The sequence below is a fragment of the Dermacentor andersoni genome, chromosome 11 (assembly GCF_023375885.2).
Source record: "Dermacentor andersoni chromosome 11, qqDerAnde1_hic_scaffold, whole genome shotgun sequence".
In the NCBI taxonomy this organism is placed as follows: Eukaryota; Metazoa; Arthropoda; class Arachnida; order Ixodida; family Ixodidae; genus Dermacentor; species Dermacentor andersoni.
The window spans coordinates 59,574,475-59,598,707 of record NC_092824.1 but is presented as its reverse complement, the minus strand read 5'-3'; the positions used below and the strand labels follow the sequence as shown (position 1 = coordinate 59,598,707).

Sequence of the window (24,233 nt, the reverse complement as noted above, 5' to 3'; positions counted from 1 at the left end):
CTGTAAAATCATTACGATTCCATACCTCAGTGCGCTACCAAGCTCAGTAGTGGACAGGCAAATCTCCACCAAGCAAAAGGAGAAAACTAGCCTTTTTCGTCAGCAAGAGTGCAGATCCCCGTATAACGACTTGGTCTCCGGATATTTGACATTATGATAGGTTGATCGGCATTTGCATTTGACGAGGAACATTCGGGAGCTGTAGAAACACTTATGTAGAAATGCCAGGGCACCAATGTAGTTTGTCTAGCTTGCCAAGAGTGCAGTTTTTGTTCGGCTGCTGGCTCCATTGACGCACTGCAGTCTTCACGCCATTTCTTCAGTACGAGAATTCATTCATTCTTCTGGGAATAACCGTGGAACGTAGAAAGATTGCGCTTTTCGTTAGGCGGCTAGACCCTGAGTTTCGTTCAATAACGAACTTCAAAGATTTTTCTGCACTGCAGTCTTAACGCCATTTCTTCAGTACGAGAATTCATTCATTCCTCTGGGAATAACCATGGAACGCAGAAAGATTGCGCTTTTCGTTAGGCTGCTAGACCCTGAGTTTCGTTCAATAACGAACTTCAAAGATTTTTCTGGGCTTATCTGTTTAACCATACATGTTAACTTCAGTGACATTTCGAGTTCACCGAGCGTCTGTGAATTTCGGTGGAGACGTTCCTCTGGACATGCACGTGGGCCACATCTTCGAAATAGGAGGGTTGAGATAAATAAATATTAGCATTCACATGCCAAAACAACGATTTGAGTTTGAGGCACACCGTAATGGGGCACAGTGGATATTTGGAGCACCTGGGGTTCCTTAACATGCACCTAAATCTATGTACGCGGGCGATTCCGCATTTATTCCCTGTCGAAATGCGGTGGCCATGAGCACGCTTCAGAGGAGAGCAGATTTGTTAAAATTTATTTCTTGAATAACCTAAAACCACATGCTTTTTCTTCTGTTCATCTTTTAGCAACTTTGCGCTATGAGTGAAAAAGCTCTATACGCAGAGCACACTGGGAATTTATGGCACACGACAATGTCGACAATAGTGATGTGGGGCTTTAGATGAGATGTTGCTGTCGCGAGAACTTAGGTTCCCTTTGAACAAGTAACTCAAGGTTGGAATGTTGTGATGCACTGTTCGCTGCAGAAGCTCATGTCTTCACGAGATGCGAACACAGTTTGAGCCAATGTCGATGCCATTGAGCCGGTGAGGTTAGGCCCCTCACATCCCCCGAGTTTGTGCGCCTGCTACTTGCAGACCCAACCTTAGGCACAGGCCATTGGATGGCATAAGATTGCTTTTCTGTAGTCGAGTGTTTACCACACGGATGTGAGATTAACCATTCTTCATTTCGTAAAGCGCACACAACAGAAAAGTGAGAAGCGGCATCATTGCGCGCTGTAAACGTTGGTACGTTGTCATTCTTGAAGGCTTATCAGTCGTACTCGCCGGTGCTTCCCTTCATAAATATGACGACGTGCATGGGTGTACTTGTGGATATTGTTAAGTAGGCTCAATATTTAACTCCCGAGCTTCACTGTTCGCCTCTACGTTTTATCTCGGTACCGCCGTCTGTAGGGCGCTGCTTTACGCACCGACGGCAGTAAAGGGTTGTGATGGCGTATGAAACGTCACCATGTTCCGTTTGGGTGGCGGGAGATTTGAATTTCGAAAAGGGTATTCGGTCCCTTTAGATGCAATTTCCTCGAAAACTAACTCTTATCTTGGTACTATAGAAGCCTTGCGAGGTTTCTGGAATGGTATTTAAACAGTCCACGTAGGACTTAGTATTTGCTTTTAGTCTCCCTTTGAAGTCGCCGCGCGTCGTATTCTGTGTGTGCGATTAGAGCACGCGAAGGAAGCCAGCGATCGCGGCTCAGTCTGTCGCTCTCGATGGAAGAAAGCGGAGGCAAAACGCGGCGCATTTCGGCGCGCGAAAGGCTGTGGGAAGATGTAAGTGATGGGGAGGGGGGCCGCCTTGTGCTACGGCATCAACTGCACACGGAGAACTGACGATCGCGGCTTGATTTTGCGCGCCATATATTGAGGAAAGGAGGGAGGCAGCTCATAAGGGAAAAGGGGGGGGGGGTCAGTGCCTTGAAAGGGATCTACAGACAGCTCACACCTTTCTGCACGCTCTGTTCTCGCCGCTCTTGCGTTGAAGCGGCAGAAGGCAGGAAGGGCGATTCGCTCGCTGCTGCTGCCGCGCTTGCTCCTACCAGCATTAAGACAGAGAGGGTCCGCCCTCATCGAGTGTGATGCGCTCATCTTTGCGTTTACGAGCTGACACCATGCTTGTTAATTCAGTTGGTAACCGAGTGCTTCCAAGTGTTCGCGGGCGACAAAACTACTGTCCTTACTTCTTAAAGCGGTCCACTAATTTGCTATCGCAATCGACACTTCACATTTCTGGCGCAACTGCAACTTTTTTATCCGGTTCCTTATAGCTTAACTCATGTCGGAAAGTAAAGCACGTAGTCGTCAGTGTCTATGATAAATTTTCGCTAAGCCGGTATAGCTGCCCTCGTTCCGTGTTCAGCTGTTGCTGATGTGTTTTCTCGACGGCGACCCAGTGCATTCAGGAAACTTTATGGATGAGCCACACGCCCAGCGCTAGCAGACAGTCTTTCACGCCACCATACGTTGACCTCATCTCGGCACACCTCTAGGTGGTGGACGGCACTTTCGCTTCAGGAATACACTTATTCTTTCGCAATCAATATACATATCCACTTGCACCCAAATTTTTTCTTGTCGAATAAAGGTATGCGAAGGTATATTGCGCTCAATAAATAGACAAGAGTGTTCGAAAAAGCAGGTTTCATGCCTCTAGTCTAGGGAGGATAATGTTCTTCGACAAATAACTGCGTCGACTGAGGGATATTCAACTTATCACCGTAAAACTGCAAGTAATGTGTCAAATAGTTCCTGAAATGTTCTTGGAAGCGAACAAGGACAACATGATCGATTTAGTTTGTCTGCGACATTCCGAGCAATGCCAAAGGTTGTGTAGCTTGCCGGAAATTGCAAAATTAGCTCGATATCCAAAAGAAGTGAAATTTTGTGAAAGCTAAAGTTGAGCGGTCGCCATCACTGTTTATTAGGCATAAATCATTCGCCCAGTGACAAGAAAGGCTCTGAGAACTCATTGGCAACAATGTCCGACGTGATGCGTATAGGTGCAGAACAATTAACATACAGCTGTGCGAAAAAGGAAATCGAACAGGCCATAGACACTTTTCGAGTGTCAAATACGGAATTTACTTATTGCAAGGGGTTTCTGTAGAGAAATGAAGCACTGAAGTTTACCTACAAATACAGAAGTTCCACGCTTGAAAACTGTCCTAACGCTTTCCCCAATTTATATATAAGTGTGGAACCAGCTTACGCATCTAGGATGACTGACTGTTCGTACATGTAATTGGTTCGTACAATATTTCTCTATATACCACAAAAGCCTTAACATATACTGCAAATCGAGAAGACCCAATTATCCGTGGCCTAGCAAAACGCGACAGCGGTTTATGAAACACTTTTACGACACTTTTGAAATTTTGGGGAGAATTCATATTCGTAAGCGCTTGGAGCATTGTCGTAAAGGGTGCCTAACCAGGTTGGAGCATACAGACAAGCGGGGCGCCTGGATAACGCTGTGCTAATTGTCTATGCAAAATATCAAGCGGCTACACAAAGCCAGAAGGGCTGGAACTTGAAGCAGAGCCCGGGCGTCCTTCTTCTCGAGGAACACCGCTCTATGCCAAAGAGTCAAGCTCACTAGCGAAAATGCTTGTGCGTAGGACGCACTCTCTGCAGCGTCAGTGATTTCGGCACGTGACTTATGTAAATCATCCAATGCAGCAAGGGAAGTAGCACAGGGTTACGTGCCTCGTGCACCAAGAAAATTAACAGAAGGGAGGGAAAAAGGAGTCAGCGGTAATGAGCTGAACATGGCGGGGTCTCTAACTACAGCATATGTGAGCCGGCACAGAGGGAATCACGTGAATCAAACGAATAAGGGTGCGCATGAAATTGGGGCACACGATGGACATGGTTATGTTAAAGGAAGGGAAAGGTGCCACGAGGGTTTGCTGTTACACTTGCGGACACTTCTCTGGGCTAAGAGATTGACTGCCAACTTATGCGCTGAAGCTGGCCTTCTGACAGCATGGCAGCGCCACATTTCATTCTATCTCATTTATTGTAACGAACCCCTTTGAAATACATTTACAGTAAAACGCTCCCATCGCGGCTCCCTATAGCTGCCGGTCTATAACCAAAATTTGCCGAGGGGCCTAAAGTCATTTTTGTAGTATCGTAAGCTATGCAATATATCTAGAACCGGTATGTGTAGTTGTGAGAAAAATATTGCAGTCAGATTTCGTAATTTATTTGATGAAAACTGAAACTCATTCGGTGAGGTGGAAAGCGCGGATGGAAAAATGAGAAGATATATTGCTCCTATGGTAACAATCTCATCGTCTGAAAGTTGATCAATTCGTCACGCAATCATTCAACGGACTGTCATTTTCAAACCACTGTCAGGGGGTTATATGCAGGACAACTCAAAATCAGCGCCTAAGCCCACATATTTTACATAGTGTCTCACCAGCCTACATATTCGTTTGAACGAGCCGTACGTGACCATTTTCTCCTAACGCGTACGTTGCTGACATTGCGCGGTTTGGTGTGAAGAAACCCTACCTGATTTGTCCAAGTTAGGCGCTTGTTGTAAGAAGACATGAAGCGTAGCTTTGCTATCACTCGACGGCATTTTTTCTAAGTTTATGTATAGACGACAAAACGCACAGTCTCTTCACTTGCGCCGTCTAGCCACCGCAAGCGAACTTCCTTCCCTGTGTTTTTCTATTTTTTTGTTTTTGTTTTTACGACATTTTAGCTGAGTGGTACACTTCCGGTGACGGTCTCGCAGACGAGCTGTTGCGTCTGTCTGGCTTCTCGCCACGGGCGATTTTGCACGCTTCGACATGGCAGAAGACAGCATAGTTTCGTTCATTGCGGGCGCGGCTGGGTGACGTGGGAAGAAGCAGACTAAACCGAAGGACATCTTTCCTGCCCTGCGGCACGAAATAAGAGAAAAACATGCACGCATTCGGTTAGTTTGTTTCGCTATGTTTTAAAACTGTAAATCGTCTATTTAAGAACATAATAAATGATATCGCCTTGAACAGCTTGTGTAATCACGTGTCACTGTGAGCGAAGTCACAGCTCTGCCAGGTACGTAGGTGCACTTGTGCAATATGTACGTGGACTCTCACTGGGAAGGCGGTGACCCCACGAAGAACGCCAAACGGCGTTTGGTTTGAAATTTAAGCTTTTTGCGCGGCGGGTGGGGACGCAGTGCGCTTGTCAGCTCGAAATGGCGAGACCTGATGAGGGACCCCGCCTTGAAGCCAACGTAATCTCGATCGCAGTAATACTTGCCCCCGGAAAGCGTAGTAAATTCTGCAGCCCCCTGTTTGTGAAACACACTTGAAACACTTCCGCGCTGCTTGAATACCTAATTTGCGACAAAGGCTGTGGCTTAATCATACGCTTTTGATTTCGTCTGCACATTATCTATAATATGCGACTACTTTTATAGCTAGGTAATCAATGCCTTATTTTAACAATGAATTAGGGTAGCGGTACAAACAGCGCACAAATGTTAAAAAGAGGGAGAGTGCGTACAGCCAGTTTTATTTCTAAACGTAATCACATCTATAAATTTAAAATTTTCGCCAATAAATATACAATGAGCCCTATTTTCACCACATGCAAACTCTGAGTGACATGGACGTTTTTGAAGGCACTGAGAAACAAGGATGATAAAGGCCGTATATCGTGTTGGAGCACTGTTTTTTTCTCTTTTTTATATTGCAGGCATAATTGCTAACCTCCTCTCTCTCTCTCCCCCCCTCCCTCTCTCTCTCTCTCTCTCTCTCTCTCTCTCTCTCCCCCCTCTCTCTCTCTATATATATATATATATTGTACTGAAGGCACTGGGCAGTGGGCATGGTGCTGGTGTGCTTGTGAAAAAGAAGACGACGAGAAGTGCTTGCTTCCCTGTTACGATATAGCGCCGACCTGTTTTAAGCCTAGCGCTACAACCTATAACTAGTGACCCTTTTGCTAGGTGAACACCCCTGTTGCATTTGGTGGAGGTGCTGGGTTTCTCTTCTACATCCTGGAACTCCGCAGCCGAACGCTACCACCAGCTGTTCCAATGGATGAACCAGGACCGTCCCAGGCTGCTGCTCCCGTGCCCCCCACCATCGTCTGTTCTGGCGTGATCCGCCAGCGCGATCCGGCTATATTTAGCGGCACAGACGACCACTACGTGGAAGACTGGCTCGCCGAATATGACCGTGTAAGCGCCTATAATAAGTGGGACGACCGCGCCAAGCTCACAAATGTCATCTTTTACTTGACTGACGTGGCAAACCTATGGTTCCGCAATCATGAAGCCGATTTTACCACCTGGTCGGCTTTCACGGCGACTTTGGCAGAGGTCTTCGGCCGTCCCGCCGTTCGCCGGCTTCGCGCTGAGCAACGCTTGCGTGGTCGAGCTCAACGCCAGGACGAGACCTTCACCAGCTATATTGAAGACGTCCTCTCGCTATGCAAGCGCGTGAACTCATCTATGGACGAAGCTGACAAGATCAAGCACGTCATGAAAGGCATCGATGACCATGCCTTCCAGATGCTCGTCGCGAAGAGTCCGCGGACGATTGCCGAAGTCATACAGCTATGTCAGCAGTATGACGAGCTGCGCAAGCAGCGTGCTTCAACGCGCGCTGCTCAGCAGGACACCACGGATCTATCTCCGTTGGATTTCGGCCGCGACGCTGCCGACATCTCTGCTTTAATGCCAGAGATAAAGCAGTTTATCCGTCTGGAAGTTGCCCGCCAACTCTCTCTGGCGAACAGCACACCCGAGCCGTCGACAACCTTGGCTCCTTCGCTTCGCCACGTCATTCAGACCCAAGTTGCCGCGGCGCTGCCATCTGCCCCTCCTCCGCAGCCTGCAGCTGGGCCGCTAACGTACGCTGACGTTGTCGCCCGGCCTTACGCTCCTCCGGCTGCTGATGCCTACCGGGCCACTGGAACCTTCCATGTGCCGCCGCCACCTTCACGCCCGATGGTCGTCCCTTACTCGGCCGCTGGAGCCCCTGTCGTCAACCCGTGGCGTGCATCTGACAACCGGCCAATATGCTATTTCTGCCATCTTCCGGGCCACGTAGCACGATTCTGCCACCGTCGCAGCCCCCGTTTACCTGACAGTGGGGGCGCCTCAAGCTACAGGCCTGCTCGACTTCCACGTCAGGACCCATCTAGCCTTCCTCCGGACTCATCTTACAGTCGCCTCCCTTTCGATGCCCGTCGGTCACCTTCCCCACGTCGCCGATCCATTTCCCCGATGGTTCGCCGACCCAGCCCAGCCCGAGAGGAAAACTAACAGTCGCAGTTCCAGAGGCAAGAACTGCGTTTACGTCGAACATTTCAAGGCCTCATTCTAACCCGGCGAACGAAATTGAACTCTCCGTAGATGGCGTCACCGTACACGCACTTATCGACACCGGAGCCGCCGTTTCTATTATTAGTGAGAAGCTTTGCCGCAATTTGAACAAAGTGATCATTCCCCTTACCTCTCTTTCTCTGCGTACGGCAACCTCGCATCGCATTCAGCCTTCAGCGTCGTGCACAGCCCGGGTTGTCATTCAAAACGTTATGTATGTTATAGAATTTGTCGTCTTATCTGGTTCGTCACACGACGTTATTCTTGGATGGAATTTCCTATCTGTCAACCAAGCACTTATCGACTGCGCTCGTGCCGAACTTACATTATCAGTGCCGTGCTTCGACCCTGACGACCATTCTTCTCCTAAAGTTGTTGCCGCCTCTGACATCGATATCGCACCTTTCTCCGCCGCTCTGGTTCCTGTGTCATGTAACTCTGCTGCAAACTCATCAGTTCTGTTTACACCGTCGTCCACTTGTGCGCGCCGCCGGAACTTTCTGCTTCCGTTTGCTGTCGTCACTTTTTGCGACAGTTCTGCTGCCCTTTACGTGTGCAATCCGTCCGCCTGCCCATCATCCCTACTCCGCGGCGAGTGCCTGGGTACCGCTGAAGCTTTCGATAGCGTTCTCCTGGCCACCACGTTTGGTGATACGGCATCACTTCCGATTTGTTCCGTCACTCCTCCCGCCGCGACTGATGCCCCTGTAGACGTCTTCGCTCGTGCCGTCGACGCAGAACTCACACCTGCGCAGCACACAGAAATTATCAAGCTCCTCCAACGCTTTCGTTCCTCATTTGACATTGACCAACCAGCCTTGGGCCGAGCGTCCGCAGTCGTTCACCGTATCGACACCGGTCCACAAACACCATTGCGCCAGCGTCCGTATCGTGTGTCGGCTGCTGAACGCCGTATCATCGACCAGCACGTTGACGACATGCTGGAGCGTGGCATCATCCAGCCCTCTAACAGTCCCTGGGCATCTCCGGTTGTCCTCGTTAAAAAAAAAGATGGCTCCATTCGGTTCTGCGTCGACTATCGCCGCCTTAACCGAATAACGCGCAAGGATGTCTATCCTCTGCCGCGCATCGACGATGCCTTGGACTGTCTGCAGGGAGCGGAATTCTTTTCCTCGCTGGATTTGCGCTCCGGCTACTGGCAAGTGTCAATGGCAGAGGCCGATCGTCAAAAGACAGCCTTCGTAACGCCTGATGGGCTATATGAATTTACTGTCATGCCGTTCGGCCTCTGCAACGCGCCTGCCACTTTCGAGCGAATGATGGACGCCATTCTTCGAGGGCTGAAGTGGAAAACGTGCCTCTGCTATTTGGATGACATTGTGGTTTTTTCCACCGACTTTGCGTCGCACCTCAACCGCCTCGAGCAAGTACTTGCGTGCCTGTCCACTGCAGGACTGCAACTAAATTTGAAGAAATGCCACTTCGGCGCTCGTACGCTTACTATTCTCGGCCATGTAGTGTCAAAGGACGGTATCCTTCCGGACCCCACAAAACTTAGCGCGGTATCCGAGTACCCTAAACCAACCACCATGAAAGAGCTTCGCAGCTTCATCGGCCTGTGCTCATATTTCCGACGCTTCATCCGTAACTTTGCCTCTATCATTGCCCCCTTGACGCAGCTTCTCACCGGCAGTTCTGACCTATCAGCCTGGTCCTCGGCGTGCGACGACGCATTCCAAGAACTGCGACGCGTTCTCACCTCGCCTCCAGTGCTGCGACACTTCGATCCCTCTGCTCCAACTGAGATCCATACGGACGCTAGTGGTGTAGGGCTCGGCGCTGTTCTTGCACAACGCAAGGATGGCTTCGAAGAGTACGTCGTCGCGTATGCCAGCCGCACCCTTACCAAAGCCGAGGCGAACTACTCGGTTACTGAGAAGGAATGTCTGGCCATCATTTGGGCTATCGGCAAATTCCGTCCTTATGTGTACGGGCGTCCATTTGACATCGTGACCGACCATCATGCCCTATGCTGGTTATCTTCACTAAAAGATCCAACTGGTCGGCTTGCCCGTTGGGCATTGCGCCTACAAGAGTACGACATCCGCGTTGTTTATCGCTCAGGCCGAAAGCATTCAGACGCAGACGCTCTATCCCGGTCACCCCTGCCCTCTGGTCCTGTCCACTCGTCTATTTCTACCTGCGGTGCCTTCGCCCTCAACATTTCCGACATGCCGTCAGAGCAGCGCAAAGACCCACGGATCTCTTCGCTTATTGACTTCCTGTCCAGCCAGTCGCCAGCACCGACCTCTCGGATGCTTCGTCGCCAAGCCACGCACTTCATCATTCGAGATAACCTGCTGTACCACCGCAACTACAATTCCAGCGGCCGTAAGTGGTTGCTTGTTATACCCCGACACCTACGCTCCGACATCTGCGCCACGTTCCACGACGACCCACAATGCGGCCACGCTGGTGTATTAAAGACATACTCTCGCCTCCAGCTTCGGTACTACTGGCGCGGTATGTACCGTTTCGTTCGCCAGTATGTCCGGTCATGCCACCTATGCCAACGACGCAAGACGCCACCTTAACATGCCACCGGCCCCTTACAACCTTTACCATGCCCCGGGCGCGCGTTCGACCGCGTCGGCATCGACTTATATGGTCCGCTTCCCAACACTCCAAGCGGCAACCGCTGGGTTATTGTTGCTATCGACCACCTCACGCGGTACGCTGAAACTTCAGCCCTAGCATCTGCCACAGCAAAAGACGTCGCCAGTTTTATCCTTCAAAACCTGATTTTACGCCATGGGGCACCTCGCGAATTACTGAGCGACCGCGGTCGCGTTTTCCTCTCAGACGTCATTGCAGCATTGCTAAAGGAGTGTCACATCATTCACCGCACTACCACGGCATATCATCCTCAAACTAATGGGATGACAGAACGTTTCAACCGCACCCTTGGTGACATGATGGCCATGTATGCTTCATCTGACCACTCGAATTGGGATCGCATTCTACCTTTCGTCACCTACGCTTACAATACCGCCACGCAAAGCACCACTGGGTTCTCCCCTTTCTTTCTCCTTTACGGACACGAACCTTCATGCACTATGGACACGATTCTACCTTATCGGCCAGATGCCTCGGAGTGGACGACTGTTTCTAGAGCGGCTGCTTACGCCGAAGAATGTCGCCAGCTCGCTCGTTCGTTCACATCCCAGGACCAGTGGCGCCAAAAGCTTCGCCACGATTCATCCACTACGGCTACGTGCTTTGCGCCTGGCTCGCTGGTCTGGTTGTGGGTGCCCTCTACTCCTCCAGGCCTTTCCTCCAAGCTGCTCTCCAAGTACCACGGTCCTTATCGGGTACTTAAACAAACATCCGCAGTCAACTACCTCATCGAGCCAATTGAAACGCCTTCCGACCAGCGTCGTCGGGGCCAGGAAATTGTCCACGTCTCCCGGCTCAAGCAGTGCCATGACCCCCCTGTGTTCCCCTGTCCTTAGGTCGCCAGGATGGCTACTCTTTCGGTGGGGAGTGATTGTACTGAAGGCACTGGGCAGTGGGCATGGTGCTGGTGTGCTTGTGAAAAAGAAGACGACGAGAAGTGCTTGCTTCCCTGTTACGATATAGCGCCGACCTGTTTTAAGCCTAGCGCTACAACCTATAACTAGTGACCCTTTTGCTAGGTGAAAACCCCTGTTGCAATATATATATATATATATATATACCCGACATACCCGACATACCCGACACAGGCCTCAAAGACCACAGACACACACACACACACACGTGTGTGTGTGTGTGTGTATGTGTGTGTGTGTGTGTGTGTGTGTGTGTGTGTGTGTGTGTGTGTGTGTGTGTGTGTGTGTGTGTGTGTGTGTGTGTGTGTGTGTGTGTGTGTGTGTGTGTGTGTGTGTGTGTGTGTGTGTGTGTGGTCTTTGAGGCCTGTGTCGGGTATGAATTGAATTATTGTTTTGTAGAATTTGTTATCACGGATCCAGTGGTCATAGCTGGTTGCGAGATTGTAGCGGAGCCCGACTTGCAGTAAGGGACGCGAGCGTTCCTGTTGTAAGCCTAGACTTGCGGAGATTAAGTGGTACGCATCAACCTATCCATCACTGTTACTGAGCATTATGGACACGTAGCACCCAGTGCAAAGAGAGACCACTTTCACTTCGACACACCAGCCGGTGTAAGGGCGAACCCGGCCATAACCCTCATAAACACATTTTTTCCCTCCCTGGTAAAGTGAAGTGGAAAGGAGCAGGCACAGGGTAGGATAAGTGCACTTACTCACGCAATTTTTATAATGGCAGAAACTGGCACATTTGAAACTTTGCTCGCTGATCATGCTAGAAATTGCAACATTGGGTTTCACTCGCCGAAAGCCCGGTTTCATTATAAGGCACGCTATAATCAGGGACTCGGAGCGACTTTACCAATATCGGGTTGTTTAACGTGCACATAAGTCCAAGTACCCGAGCGTTGTTTCTTTCTTTTCTCTTTCACTTCTTTCGTCTTCTTTTTTTTTTGAATGACACTCCCGTCGAAATTCGTCCGCCGTGGCCTCGATTGAAAAGACGACCTTGAGCTAAGGAGTTAAACGCCTTAGCCACTAAGCTACTACGCCTGCTGTCGGACTACAAAAAGTTTGCAGATTTGACCTATAGAGTTAACATAACCTACTCTAGAGGAAATGCTCGCTATAGCGTCCATGCACTGAAATATGGTGCATTCGAATAGAGCAGTGTCTCATCCGGTGGCGAAAACGTGCATCTTTTTGCGATGATGGCCGAAGGGAAGGGGAGGGGGGGCTGGAGCACGCCGGTCTACAGCAGCGCCATCTGTCGCTACTGTTTGGAGTCATTGCCGGCAAAAGGAAACAAGGTTTGCGCAACACAGGGCGTCGGAGATTCGCCGTTTTGACTGTCGCGGAGGTCATGCATGTACGTACGGAGCTCTCGGATTGCTTGCTGTGGTCTTTTTCTGCCGGGTTCGCTTATTTTTTTTATGTCCACGGGAAGCAACGGATTTTTAAATATATTTGCCTTTCTGTTTGCGTTCGTGTGTGCCGGTGCGCGTTTGTTTGTTTTCTTCGGTGAAACCTGGCGACCATATTTCTCGCTGATGCGACCTGAAAGGAATCCCTTGCAACCCACCGGGCGCAGTGCACCAGCTCCTTCCTGGTTTCTTATCGTCACGTGTCTCGAAATACTAAAGACATATGCGTGCTTACTGAACGGAACGAGCAGACGAGCCTTTGTTTGTATTCTGCAACCGAAACGCTGAGCAGACCATCAGGAACACTGCATGAGCTGTGGTAGGAAATGGGCACGCTTAAACGGCGTTGTTGAAGTATCTTAACAGCTTGCAGTGCTTATGTTTTTCCCAATGATATAATTATAATTGTTTTGAGAACGGTTTCGTTTATGAATGCAGAAAGTTTTGCACAAGATGGAATAAATTTCGCGCGCAAGGCACGCCGTTGGTTCACACTTCCGTCCTGGTAGCGTCACATCAGAATCGTCCCCAGTTCTCCCGTTGTTTTGCTGTACGGACGACACACTGCCCCATTCCAGTCCACCACAACTGAACTCTGCAACTGCAAGGACACCGCCATGCTGCGACTTTGCGCCGACGATATGCGATTCAGACGAGACGCGCAATGAACGCGATACGGAGCCACCTTCACCTTTCGTTATGATTATGCGATCTAGTTCAGGTGCCTCCAAATGTATCCTTTAATGCACGATCAAATAAAGCTAAATGTTTTACAAATGACCATCTGGTATTTCTAAATTATACACGGAATGAGCTTTTCACATTGTCCGTATACGTACGTGCTCGCGTAAATGCGAATTTTCGCATCGTATAATGAACATTGTAAGTCTCACAAAAAGAGGTGCCTTTGCAGTTGCCACTTTATTTCGCGCAGATTTACTCTGATGTGTCTAGTAGTAAAGTCATTACGATCCCATGCCTTAATGCGCTATCATGCTACGTAAAGGACAGGGAAAATACTACGTGAAGCAAAATGAGCAGACTGCCATTTTTCTCTAGCAGAAAAGAAGATATCCAAATAAGGACACGGGATGCACATATTTTACGTAAATATTGTTTGAACGCCATTTGCATATTCTCAGTGGCCTTCGGGATATGAAGAGAAACTTGCGTAGAGATTCCAGTGCACCCATGGAGTTTATGTAACGTGCCAAGAGTGCGCTTTTCGTTATTGAGCTGGCTCCACTGACACCCTGGACCTGGTCCTTCCGGTGATAGAAAAATTCATTCGTTATTCTTGTGTAACACTACTGGATGCACATTCGTTATTCTTGGCTAGCGCTGCTGCATGCATCGACAGTGCATTTCATCTCTTACTTTCGTTGCATACTGAACTTTATTGTTTCTTGCGGGCTTATTGCATTACCTATAAACGTTAACTCCGGCGATATTTCGAGTTCAGTGGTTGTCTGTGAAATTTGCGGGAGACGTTCCTCTGGACATGCTGGTCGGCCACATTTTTGAAACAGCAGTGTTTAATCCATGAATACTTTGTTTAGCCCAAAACAACAGACACAAGAAAGACGACCAGGACAAGGCGCTACTCTCAACTGACATCATATTATTGCGTCACTCCTTTATAGACAGCTCAAACTAGAGGAACATGCGCAGTGAGCACCATGTGGTGGAGCCACCACCATCCGATCCCAAGAGCGCACTCATGCGGCAGAATCTAAAAAACCAAATTCAGTGCTGTACAAGGTTCAGGAAGGCACACTAATGCGCTGTGACTCCAATGACTGAATGAAACATGCTTCCGGTAACTCTCGGGCGGTGGTGTCACGGCTCTTTTTCACAACCGTGGTATCACAAAACATGGGTTTGCACTTGCATATTTTACAATGCTGAGCCAAATGAGGACCTGTGCCTGTTGGTACGGATCGCTCATGCTCTCTAAGGCACTCGTTAACACAGCGGCCTGACTGCTACACACACTTTGCCACATGACAAGGGAATCTTATAAACCACACCAACGCTGCAATCTACAAACATCGCGTGGTTCTTTTCATATTCTGGTTTTTACTTTTACTAGCAGGGTTGAAATAATTAAATATGGCGTTTTATGTCCTAAAACTATCATCTGATTATGAAACGTGCCGTAGTGGGGTCATCGGAAATCTGGAGCACCTGAGGTTCATTACCGTGCAGCTAAATCTAAGTGCATGGGGTTTTTCGCATTTCTCCCCCATCGAAATACGGCGGCCATGAGCACGGTTTTGAGTATAGCAGATTACTTAGGAATTATTTCTTCAATCGCCTGAAACCACATACTTTTTCTTTTCCTCAGCTATTGGCCACATTGTGTTATGAATTAAATAGCGGCGTACGCAGAGCATACTGGGAATTAATGAGCGACGATAAAGTTGACAATCGTTAGGTCGAGTTTGACATGAGATTTTGTTGTCGCGAGGAGTTCCCTGTGTACGTGTGACTCACGGTTGCAGAGTTGTGATGCATTGTTGGCTGCACATGTTTCAGTCTGCACGAGCCGCGAACACAGCTTCAGTTAATGTCGATCGCGTTGAGCCGATTCGGTTAGACCCAGCAGAGTCCCCGAGTTTGTGCTCCTGTTACCGGTAGACCCGTCCTTAACCATCACGCCACTTGATGAAAAAAAGACTGCCTTCATATAGCGGTATTTTTACCATAAAGATTTGAAATCAAACATTCTTCATTTCGTAAAGTGGACAACCGAAAATCTGAGAAGCGATGACACTGCGCGCGATGAACATCGGCATATTACCGTTATGCAACGCTGCCAGTCGTCCACGTTGGCGCTTCGTTGAATAAGTATGACTGCCTACGTGGGTGTACTTCTGCATATTGTTAAGCAGGCTCATTATTTACCTTTCCCGTTTCACTGTTTGCCTCTTATCCCAGAGGGGAACCAGTGGTACCCACTTCGATACGTCAGCGTGAAACCACCACCTCGTTCGGCTACCGACGGTTTCAGTATTGACATCGGCGCCCGTTCCTGAGACAAAGCTATGCGTTCCCAAAATGAGCCATCATTAGTCGACTCACCTAGGGAGGACGAAGGTATTGAAAGCAAAGACTATTCGAGAGCGAGGAAAGAGAGTCCGGATGTGAACTGGGACCTTTAATTTGCTCCTGCATGGAGTGGGCTTCCGATCTCGAACCGTGCAACTATGCTAAATAAACCCCTTTTGCTTAATTTTCTACAACGTGCCGTAGTAGCCTATGGGCTTGGTGGATCCCATGCCGTGAACGCCACCCTAGCCGCCACACCGCTCATACACTTGCGCTTACCATATATAATTGTTAGAGAGCGGTGCAGTAATGGCCCCTCTGGGATGCACGTACTTGCATGCCTTGCGAAGGTAGCCGTGAGAGAACCTTACAAATGTATCCGCTCCCGACGAATGAAAGCGAAGGAAACAGTGGCGGCAACAAATCGTATGCTTGGCTCTATGTCCTATTCTCCCTGCTGATGTCGCATTTGGAGGCGATTATCAACTTCTGTGTTTGGTGCTCGGCGTGACAGGAACGCCAGACAGGAACGCGCCAAATCGTGAAAGGAGAAGGACTTGTCCCGGCCAGTGAAGCCCCAAAGTTTAGTGCATGGGAGTCATTCGAATATGAGTCCCCGTTCTGTCCGGTGAACTTGCATTCGGTCATTGCTGTCGCATACTGGTAGAAAGAATTCGACACTGTAACCGGCACTGCAAGGAAAGATCGATTACCTGTGTTACAAAAACCGATTGGTTGTTGAAGGTATATGAGGATGTTCAGTAAGGGGGCTCTGTCATGTAAGCAAATACATTTCCGCGCACATTAATTATTTGTCCGCGACTGAAAAAATGAACTGTCAATGTTACCATACACTTGGTATTGAATAAAGGGAAAATCAGACATCCACCCGTTTGTAGCAATTGCTACGAAAGGGTGGATGTCTGATTTTCCCTTTATTCATTACTTCTCTCCACCTTGCGGGTTTCCGCAGAACTACCACGTCAATCTCTTGCCTTTGCTTCGTGTTGTCGACAAATTCGACTTCGCCCTGCCATCTGCTAGCCGCCTGGTTAGCTCAGATGGTAGAGCGGCTGCCCCGGAAAGGCGGTGGTCCCGGGTTCGAGTCCCGGACCAGGACGAATTTTTCTTCAACTAAGAAGCTTTCCTTTGAGGAACCCGTTTGGGTTTCCTTTGTAGCAATTGCTACGAACGGGTGGATGTCTGATTTTCCCTTTATTCATTACTTCTCTCCACCTTGCGGGTTTCCGCAGAACTACTACGTCAACACTTGGTATTGCGCCACAGGAATGTATCGTAAACATTTCTGGCGTCCCGTTGCCCCATAGGCATCCGGGTGGCCTGCATATATTGAAGTCCAAATTTTGAGTTTCGTATATATATATATATATATATATATATATATATATATATATATGTATGTATCTTCGAGGAAGAAGCAGAAAGAGCTATAGCTTCAAGTCCGGCAAAAGTTCTTGCGCCCCTTTTCACTTCGGCACAAACATTTCTGCCGCACAAGAGAATAAAAGATGCCGAAAATACCTGCACAATTGCTTGTTTCTTTTGCAAATTAAATCATTGATGAAATCAAACAAATGCATTGGACTACTCGAAGTCAAAATTCATCAATGCATTTAAAAACTACACAATGGCATAAAAGTTGCATTCACAAATCATCTACAATATTAGGGGGGTTATGTAGAGACCAAATTATTTTACTTTAAAAAATGAGTAAGTACTTTCTTAAATCATGCCTTTAAAACTGCTCTCTACATAACATTCTCAGTATCTGTAACACAAAAAAAGTAAACTCGGTGCACTAGTAAACGATTGTAATGTGGAAATTTTAGCACTAACAGAAGCTAGGCTTTCCTACGATCCTCAAAGCTCCGAGATACTTCAATACAACGAAACATTGCACTGCTTTGTTTCGATCACAGTGATAGAACGGGTAGTGGTGATTGATCGCCATAACGTTAAGACCCCGTGTCGCAGAAAATCCGCAATGGGTTGGGGTGCCAGCATCTCCACCGGCAGCGATGTCCGTATGAGAAAAATTCCGAACCACTCATCGCGACTCTTGCTCACCCACCACGTGCCGCAGAGACGTTACTGAACTAACTGAACTTCTCGGAGTAAAATTCGTCAAAAAATTCGTAAAGTACGACTTATACACAACTTAAAGACATTATAGTGTCGAAATGTAATCTCAATATCTGAGAAAACGTAATTCTGGTACGTGGAAACTCGAACACAAGCCTCTTTTCCAGCTGCTGTTTGAGGTCTGTCTTAGGAGGAACGGCGGGCCCCGCTCCGCTCCTTAATTGCAACACCATCTAGGTGGCGCTCGCCTCCGCCAACCCCGTCAGCGGCGCCAGCTAACGTGGGGAGGAAAGAAAAAAAAGAACCAGAAAGTTCGCCTTCATGTGTGGCGTTCACCACCAGCGTTTCTAGGAAAACATTGCAGCTATATAAGCCACCGTTGCCGCTAAGCAGGAAAAGAGTAACGGCTTTTTGAATGCCATCGTGGTTGAAGCTTAAGGCGAAGCTTAAGCATGCTCGAAATTTTTTATTGCAGTTTGCGAATCAGTTCAATGTTTTGTCTTTCCTATTTGATCAAACTTGCAAATGATATGGTGCTGTGGGATTGTTTAATTTCAGACATTAATTCTTGCCGTATGTTACCGGCCGCCTAACTATAGCAGCGGTTTTCATGAAAAGTTTCTGGACTGATTGGATCAAATATTTTGGCAGTTTCTTGGTATACCATTTTTTTACAAGGTGGTTTTAGTTTTATTTTCTTGCAGTCACAACACTCCTGTACCGTTTCTAAACCGCGGCATCTGATGAATCTGATGAAGCCTACTTGTTTTCTAAATGCCGTCTCTGAATTCATCCTGTCGCAATTCGTAGAATTCCCAGCACACGTAAAACAAAAGAAGTATTCGCCATTACTCAATTTGATACAAGCGCCATCCCCTGAGATTGTGTCGCCTATAACTTACATTGCTAGTTTCACCGATGACATCCTGCACCTAACCCTTTGTATTCCACCAACTTCGAAAGGCGGGATCACGAAGTGCATCATGGAATATAAGAAAGGCAAATATCGCAGCGCTAACATTGAACTGATTACCTTTCTTGATTATTTTTGTTATGAAAAGTAATCTCTTTAACCAACCATCATTTTTTTTGCACAATCATTGAATCCGCCCATATAACAAGCAACCTTGCTTGGAATAATTTCTTTCACTGCAGTCCACAACGTTTCTGGAAAAATTGTTCATGCGAGACAGAAATATTTACATTTACTAAAGACTTTCATGCATTCCTTGACTGTGTGTCCTGAATTGGCTGCTCATTTTCGGAATTTTCGAACACTTTCGATTAAGGTAATCATCAACTACTAATGAATAAATTAAGCGATTTCAATATGGAACCAATAATGCTCTACTGGATTGAAATCTTCCTAACTCAGCGTGTCGCAGCTAGCGATACTAACTCACCTCTGTTGCCTAAAATATTACGTGTGCGTCAGGGATCAGTTCCAGTACCCTTGTCATTTGTGATTTATAATAATGATTTATCTCTTCTTCTGTTTGCCTTTTTACTGACGACTTCATGACTTGCCCAGATGTTTTATTTCTGACACTGATGCTACTAATATATATCAGACCTTAACTTCATCGTTACTTGATGCAAATTCTGGAAAATGGAATTGAACATGGTGAAGTGTAAATTATTGAATGTTTAACACACTCGATCCCCCTGTGCTGTTTATTTCCTTAACGGTTTTCGCCGAAGTCTGTAACGGCCTATAAATACCTCGGAGTTCAGTAAATGTTTCTTCAAGAAAGCATGTTGAATGTATCTTACCTCGAGCCAATCGCATGCTTGGTTCTCTATAACGAAACCTTTCTTCTAGCTCCTGCAGTGCTCAAACTTATCATTTCTGCTTGCCCCAACCTGCAATACGCTTCATCAGTGGGGGAGCCCGGTCACTTTGCACTTAGCAATAAACTTGAAGCGGTGCGGAATCGCTCAACATGGTTGATTATGTCTATCATCGCGTTGCCAGCGCAACTGCATGAAATCCAGTCTAAACCTTCCCTTACTCGCTAATAGACGAAAAATGTCGCACCTGTGTCTCTTCAATAAAATGTATCGCAGTCATGACGTATTCAACGCCCATCACATGAGACCAGCTCCCTTCATTTCACCGCGTCAAGTCCACATGCTCAAGTTGGCAAGCCGCGTCATTGAACTGTCAATTATTCCCAGGCCTTGGTTACTAAAGCATGCTACAACTGCAACCACCTTCCTGCTTCGTCAGTCATCATTAAAGACACTGATCATTTCCGCGGGTCACTCGCCAGCATGTTCTGAATACCTTTTTTATTGTGCTAATATGTGTTCAGTTTACACATTCTTTTGCTTCTTTTTTTCCTTTCTACGTCTAGAGACACCATTTAACTGGCTCGAAGAACTTATTTTTTGACATGTTTCTTTGCACATTGTGTTCTCGTTATTTAATTTGAATTTTTGCTTATACATCTCGTGACAGGCCCTCCCCTCGGTAATGTATTCTATGCCCTTAGGGTAGAATGAATAGGTTAATAAATCCTTATTCACCCTTTCCCTTAAATCCAGTGTAGGGTAGAAAACCGGACGCTCGTCTGGTCGACCCCCCTGCCGTTGCTCTTGATGCTCTCTTTCTATCTCTCTAAATCCTATACTGGCAAATGCGGCAAATGCGCGAGAAGTGACAGTTACTCAAAATTAGTTCGCGGCTATGCGAAAAAAAGAAATTTGGATAATTCCTCTTTTGAAACGTGCAGTACTAGGTACAGCAGAAGCACGGCCGTGGGCCACACTTGTATCAACCTGGAGAACTCAAGTCCCGGATGCCGTAATGTCTGCGCGCACCGAGATCAGGCCAGACAGATTGGAGGGGAAGCAGTTAGGTGCGTCCGACTTGGTTGTAAATGGGTTCACTTTGCCATTTCGAAGCCGGTGTTGCGTCCCGACGGGCTTCTGTTTGTTGAGATGGTGATGTGAGCGCTACCGTCTAACATTCCTGCGGCAGGCCTCCAATTGTACCTAGTGCAGGTACAACGCGAAAGCACGCCGAGAACTGGAAATGGAGCATTTATCATTTTGGCGCACCCTATTGCGATAGCAATTATTTGCCCACACCAGGAGCAAGCAGTTTTGCCGTCGCCGTTGCCATGTGTTTCCGTATGAAGTCCAAGGACGATAACACTGTCGCCGCGCGTCGTATGCTGTATGTGCGAGTGAAAGCACGCAAAGGAAGTCAAGGATCGTAGCTCAACCTGGCGCTCGCGACGGAATAAAGTGGAGAGCAAACGCGCCGTCTTCTGCGAAAGGCCGTGTGGGGGAAAATTACGGAGAGAGGCGGAGTGGGGTTGTGCTCCGGCAACAACCGCGCATATCGTGACCGGTCACAAGGGAAATGACAATCGCTACTCAATCTTGCGTGCCATATATGTAGAGAAGCGGGGAGGCAGCGCGGAAGGGAGAAGGGGGCGGCTTCGACTCCGCCAACAAGTGCGTGCTTTGCAACACCGGGCTCGTTCGCGCACGCCGTATCCTGAGAGGGATCTGCAAACGGCTCATACGTTTGTGCAAGTCATCTTCTAGACGGTTTTCGGTGAATGAACAGACCGCAGGAAGGTCACATGGCTCGCTGCTGCTGCAGCGCTTGCTTGCATGAGCCTTTTGGTAATGGTGTCTGCGCTTATCCAGTGTGATGCGGTCATAGTCCCTTTGCTTGGGCGCTCTGAAGCCATGCTTGTTATTTCAGTTAGTGAGCTATTGTGTCGAAGTTAATACCGCCGACAAAACTTTCTTTCCTTAGTATAGCTGTCTACTAATTCGCTGTCGGAAACGACGAACCACCTTTCGGGCAAAACTGCAACTTGTTTATAGCGGTTCTTTATACCTTAGCTCATATCGGAAAGTACACAGCCACGAAAGGGTTGGTAAAAAAATAGAACTCCTCGTAGACGCCTTTGGAGCGCCAAATGCGGAATCCGATATTTGCTATAATTTGTTTAGAAAGGTGAATTGCCAGACATACCACTCAGGTTTACGACAGTACTAAAGAATACATACGCATCTAAAAATTCCACACTTGAAGAACGTTCAAACGCTCGCCCCCATTGAGCAGCAACATAATCAGTGCTGAACGAGCTTACGCACACAAAGATGACTCTTCGTTCATGCGATTGATTCGTATATTAACTCCCCGTGGACCACAAAAATCGAAATTTATTCTTTGAATCTAGAAGATCCAATAATCCGCGCCATAGAAAATGCGACAGAGGTTTATGGCGCACTTTTACTACACTTACGTAATTTTTTCGAGGATCAGTACTCAAACATTTTTGGAGAATTGTTTTACGGGGTGCCTCACCAGGCTGGGGTATAGCAAAATGACAAGCGAGAAGCCGAGATCTCGAAGTGCTTATTGTGTATACAAAATTTGCAGCGGCTGCACGCCGCCAGAACGGCTTGAATTTGCAAATGAGCCCCCGCATCTTTTTTCATTGCGATAAGGACTTGCCCCGATAACATCATACTTGTTGTGTATATCTGTATTATATCTGTGCTGTGAGGTCTGCGTTCGGTATTATTTGACGTAGGGTTTTGTGAAATATGTCATGACGTATCTAGCAGACATAGCTGGTTGCGACATTGTAGCGGAAGCAGGCTTCCAGTAGAGACGCGAGCGTTCCAATTGTAAGCACGGACTTGTACAGATTAGGTACAGATACGGATTGTACCCGAGCGTTGCTCGCAGCCTATCCACCACTGGGAGTACGGAGTATGGGCACGTAGCACCCAGTGGTAAATGCGAACAGTTAACTTTCAGACCTCAGCCGCTGTAAAGGTGACCCGAGCCCGAAGCCTCCTAACCCCTTTCTCCGCCATGGTAAGGTGACGAGGAGGAGGAAGTAAACTTTATTGCTCCAGAAAGAGTAATTCAGCGGTCGGGCCGGGTGTCTTCATCTTCTATTGGTTGATGACGATCTGCGTGGTTGGCGCCCCTATTCCAGGGCACCACTGAGCGTGGCTGCTCGTCGGGCATGATCCACCAGCTTCCGTTGGAGGCTAGGGTCGCCGCTGGAGAGCATGCTCTCCCACTGCTCCGCACTCGGATGTTCTATTTTGTGGAATGCCTTGTTGGTATTGCACTCCCATGTGATGTGATAAAGTGTGGGTATTGCGCCACACCATGGGCATGTGTCCCTGTATTGACTTGGGAACATTTTGCATAGTATATGTAAATTTGGGAAAGTTCCTGTCTGCAGCTTTTGGCCAGTAAACTGCCTGTTGTTGAGCGAGTGCATTGTGAGGCGGGGGATATCTGATCCTTGTCCCTCTATGGTGAAGTGGAAGGGAGCAGGCGCAGGGTGGGATAACGGCACTTGTGCACGCAATTTTTAGAATGTCTGAAACTGACGCATTTGAAAGTTTGCTCGCTCATCACGCTAAAAATTGCAATGTTGGGTTTTACGCGCAGAAAACCGGTTTTTCTCATGAGGAACGCTACAATGAAGGACTCGAAGTGACTGCTTCTATTGGGGGTTGTTTAACGTGCACCTACATTCAAGTACCCGAGCGTTTCTTTCTTTGTCCTCTCTTCTCATCTTTTTTTTTTTTTTTCAATTTTGCTTCCATAAGAATTTGGCCTCTGTGGCCGCGACTGAATGGACGACCTTGAGCTCAGCAGCAAAACACCTTAAGCAGTAAGCTAGCGTGGCTGGTATCTCATTAATAGAAGTCCGGAATGTTCAACTATAAAGTTAATGTAACCATCTCCAGATGGAACGCTCGCCATAGCACCCATGCATTGAAATCTCCAACTGCAAGGAAGCCGCATGTGGCTACTTCGCACCGCCGCGCATGCGCGGACGACGGGATGCGATTCAGGTGGGACGGGCAATCAACACGACACGGAGCCTCCCTTCATCATTGTTCAAGTTGTTCAAGTTGAAGTTGAAGTTTATTGAAAATAGGAAAGCTACTCATGAAATTTTGTAGAAATATTGTAAATGTATTGTTGGCACGATCTAATTCGGGCGCCTGCAACAACATCCATTAACGCAGGATCAAAATTAGCGAAATTGTTTATAAATTGCCGTCCGATATTTCTCCAAAATACGCGGAATGAGCTTTACACATTATCAATAGGGGACGTGCTCGTCGAAATGCTGGGTTTGGCATGATATACTGAATTTGTTAAACTGACAAAAATTGGAGGGAGCATTTTTGTGGCGCCTTTACGGTTGCCCCCCATTGCGCAAATTTACTCTGTGTTTAGCGGTAGAATCATTACGTCGTCATGCCTTACTACCCTATCAAGCTCCGTAGTGGACAGGCACAGTTACTCGATCAAGCGAAACGAGAAAGTTCGTAAGCAGAAAAGCAGATCTCCATATAAAGACGCGGGTTGCGGATATTTTACTTAAAGATTATTTGATAGTCATATGCATTTGCCCAGAAACCTTTGGGACCTGAAGAAAAACTTATGTAGATTTGCCAGTGCAACTTTGGAGTTTGTCTAGCATAAAGAGAGTGCGCTTTTTCGTAGCCTGATGGCTCCATGATCACGTGGTGACTCTATCAACGGTCACGATTCGCTCTTTGCGTCGCTTTCAACAAAACGATCCGAA

At 47.7% G+C, this 24,233-nt stretch overlaps 1 non-coding gene across 1 annotated transcript; it reads left to right on the top strand.

Annotated features, from left to right (window-relative positions):
- Window positions 1-16,580: 16,580 nt before the first annotated feature.
- Window positions 16,581-16,655, top strand: TRNAS-GGA (transfer RNA serine (anticodon GGA)). The gene has a single exon. It is a non-coding gene; the product is annotated as a tRNA-Ser (tRNA).
- The last annotated feature ends 7,578 nt before the right edge of the window (window positions 16,656-24,233 follow it).